Below are 4014 nucleotides of genomic sequence, written 5' to 3' on the forward strand. Positions count from 1 at the left end.
GCATTTAGATGATCAACCGAGTACACCGAAGAGCTACTCTTGCTAGTTGACTCTCTTTCTCCATCTTGCTAATCTCTATAATACCTCACTACGTCTTCAATTATGTCCACCACTTCCTCTTCCGTTTAGTTCATGATAGGACCTCCGGCTCCTCCATCTAAACATGATTTTCCTAGAGGGCTAAGGCCTCCATAGAAGATTTGAATGATTTGATAGGTTGGAATTCCATGATGAGGACATTCTCTTTAATACTCTTTGTATCTCTCCCATGCTTCATAGAGGCTCTCACTTGGATTTTGCTTGAAACCTTGAATCAAAGCTCTAGCCTCCACCGTTTTCTTTTGAGGATAAAAACGGGATAGAAATTCCTTGGTAACCTCGTCCCATGTCCTTAGAGAATTCGGCTTAACCTCCTTGTCTAGCCATTCCAAAGCACGCCCTATGAGAGAAAAAGGAAAGAGCTTGAGGCGGATGAATTCTTGGGAAATTCCGTTCACCTTGATAGTATTTCAATATTTCTCGAACTCCATGAGATTGTTTAGTTGGCTTTCATGCTTGGCCCCACTAAATTGTCGCCTCTCTATCAAATTGATCATTGCCGGTCTTATTTCAAAATCATTTGCCGGTGTTGTAGGTGGAGCAATCCCACTCTCAAACCTATATGCACCGGGAATCCCCAATTCTTTCAATGCCACTCTTGAATTTTCTCCCATTCCTACTTGTTCTTCTTGTTGTGCTTCTTCTTCACTTGAAATGCTAGGGCTCAAAGATCGTCTAGCACCCCTCAATCTTGCAATAGTTCTCTCAATTTCCGGATCAAATGGCACTAGTAAATGACCACGTGCTCTATGCATAAAATCTCAAAAGAAATGGTTAATAGCACGGCTACAAATGTAGCCTAAAAGAAAATCTTTTTGTATTTTCAAATAAACTCAACAACTATAACAACGCACCAATATCATTCCCCGGCAACGGCGCCATTTTTGACAAGAGGAAAATGTAGGTTATTTTCTACCCTTTCCTAGAGCCAAACAAATTTTGTAAACACTCGACCAACCTAATATGAGTATATGGTAAGTCAAGGGTCAAACCCAAAGGAATGAGTAGGTGCAAGCAATAGCCTAGGTCAAGCTACTTTGAAGATTGTAGAAAGATAGGGTTGGAAACTAAGGTATCGAGGAAGCTAGATAAATCGAGAAATTCAATCTACTAAATACTAGGGATATAGGTTCCACATGCAAGCTCAATGATTATGCTAATTGAAGGATCACTCAATCAATTCAAACATTACAAAGGACAAACAATAGTTGTAACCAAAGGAATTCAAGAGCTATCTCCTATAAGCCAAGCTAGGGTTCACTATGAATGGCTAACTAGGAAAATCACAATCAAATTCAATCAATTAAAGCAATTCTCAAATCAAGGGTTCATGTCATTGAAATTTGCAATGCAATCTAGATTAATCTTATAGGTTGATCACTCCTAGTCTAATTAATCACATGCACAACTATGTCAACCAATTTAATTGCAACATTCAAATCAATTTAGCATCATCAACTAGAAAAAATCATCAATCAAGCATGCTTCCCCTTCTCCCTAGCAATTAATCTACTCACTAAACATGGTGAAATTAAGAAACAAAACAAATTCAATCAAATTCATATTCATTTAAAGCTTAATCAAAAGAAAATCAATCAATCAACAAATTCTAGAGCAAGGAATGTAATCTCAATCAAAATTCAAGAAACTAGAAAGAATTGCATTAAAAGTAAATTAAAGGAAAGAAATCTTACAAACATTCATTGAATTGAAGAAGGAATTTCAAGATCAAATTGAAATCTAAGATCAAATTCAAGTACAAACAAGTAAATCTTAAGCTTCTCTCTCTACTTTCTCTCTCTACTATTTCTGGAAAAATTCTATCTCTAGTACAAAGTTAAGTCGTCATAAAAAAAAAGTCAAAAGCTATAAATAAGAAAATCGAGCGAAGGGGGCCGCACAGGCCATGTGCACGCACAGCTGGGTCTGCGGCACGCACCCCTGTGTGGTGCACGAGGCCTTGGCTCCTTCGCTTGCTTGATCAAACTCCGCGCTCCCGAGCATCCCCATCATCAGTGCACTCGAGATGATGCCCGCGAACAAGGCAGTCCCAAAATATGCAAATTGACTTGATTATTCGCCTACAAAACACAAATAAAACAAAGAGAGAAAGCATAACAAAGTAAAACTAAAACTAAAACTATGACTTATCAACTAAAAATATGAAAAACTCGTAAAAACTAATCGAGAACCAAAGTGAATTATAAAAATGAAAAATCAAATAAAACTAAGAGAATTATATGAAAATGATGAAAGACAATAGAGAAAATGAACCTAAATCTTATTCTTTTGAGCGCCATAAATGATGTTCATCACGACCTTCAGGTTAGCTACCTTCATGATGAACACCATAGGGTCATTGTGAGGGGCTCTTATCTCGCTTCGGTCTGCTTCGCAGACCTTCACTTCCGGGAAGGGCTTGTCCTTCACCCCCCGGCATGCATCACAAAATCAGAGTCAGTGCTATTTCCATCATCTTCCTTGTTGTTTTGCTTTTTCTTCTTGGATTTTTTCTCTGTCCGAGTATACATGAATTTTGACTTCATGAAGTACGAATTCAACATGCCCTTCTCAGCCAGTTTATCCAGCAACCTTTTCAATTGATGCATTCATTCGTGTCATGTCCCACATTCTTGTGGTAATGACAGTATTTGTTTTTGTTGTGGTACTGGGCAGAGCCTCTTAGGGTTGGGGCTTCTCAAACTCAAATTTATCTTTGATTTCCATCAGGATTGAGTAACCATCCTTGTTGAACTCGTACTGAGGTTCGTACGTCTTGGCCTTTTTTTGACTTTGTCTGCTGGCAGTCGGCCACCTAGACTTCCTTTCCCTTGTTTACTGTTTTTTTCTTCCTGGTCAAGTCTTGCTGAGAAGGTTACTTCTTCTTAGCCCCCTTGGTCGGTTGTTATGTTTTTGTAAGCGAACAAAAATCAGATGCTTTGATATAGGCTTCGGCCTCCCACAGTACACCTGCATACGTCCGAACTTTTATCCTGACCAAATCAAACTTGAAACCATTATACCTTAATCCCCGGAGAAATTCAGAGTAGGCCATTTCATCCGGTATATTATGAATTTGGGCTTTTTCTTAGTTGAATCTTTGCACATACGAACGCAACCCCTCGTTTTTCCCTTGGACGATCGTAGCCAGGTTAAGGCTGGTCTTCCTTGGGGGGATATTGTACGAGAAGTTCCCAACAAACAATAAGCTGAGAGTAGTGAAACAGTTGATGCACCCGGCCGGAAGGCTGTTAAACCAATCCTGCGCCACGCCCTTCAAGGTGGCCGGGAAGCATCGACACCATGTGGAATCATCCACACTTTGAAAATACATTAAGTTCATGTATAAGGTGACATGCTCTTCTAGGTTTCCCGTACCATCATAGGCAACCATAAGTACGCTCTTCACCTTAGCTGGTTGAGGAGAGTTGAGAATTTCTTAAGAAAACGGAGGCGGCTTATCACCAAGATTTAATAGACGCATCAACCAATCAATAGGCTGAGGTTGTACGGCCGGTCCGGCCACGTACATAGCCTGGTCGAACGGCTGGCCATAATGCCCGTACTGTCCGAAAACAGGGGGGTTTGATGAGTGTCATTTATGGCACTCATTTAGCTTCTTTTAGGATGATTTTTCATTGCTTTTGCATCTCTTTTACCTCTTTTTCTTTAGCTTTACTTGTATTTTCTCTATTTTGCATTTTCCTTAGTTGCTTTCGTACTTTCTTGCATTTCTTAGTTTATTTTGCATTTTCTTCTTTACTTGTTTGCTTTTCTTTCATTTTAGGAAGTTGGTGATGTTCGAGAAGCTCATTGGCGTTCTCTCGGGGCATACAAGGCTTGGGATGCATCCCAGTTCCCCCTCTTGAAGCTCAAAAGCAAAAAAATGCAAGAGCAAGTTTTCAAGGCCGCGCT

General features: G+C 39.8%; 1 non-coding gene across 1 annotated transcript; it reads left to right on the forward strand.

Moving 5' to 3' along the window:
• Positions 1-222: 222 nt before the first annotated feature.
• LOC145573304 (small nucleolar RNA R71) lies at positions 223-328 on the forward strand. Its single transcript, XR_014097353.1, has one exon. It is a non-coding gene; the product is annotated as a small nucleolar RNA R71 (small nucleolar RNA).
• Positions 329-4014: the final 3686 nt, after the last annotated feature.

The sequence above is a fragment of the Chenopodium album genome, chromosome 12 (assembly GCF_948465745.1).
Source record: "Chenopodium album chromosome 12, dcCheAlbu1.1, whole genome shotgun sequence".
Lineage (NCBI taxonomy): Eukaryota > Viridiplantae > Streptophyta > Magnoliopsida > Caryophyllales > Amaranthaceae > Chenopodium > Chenopodium album.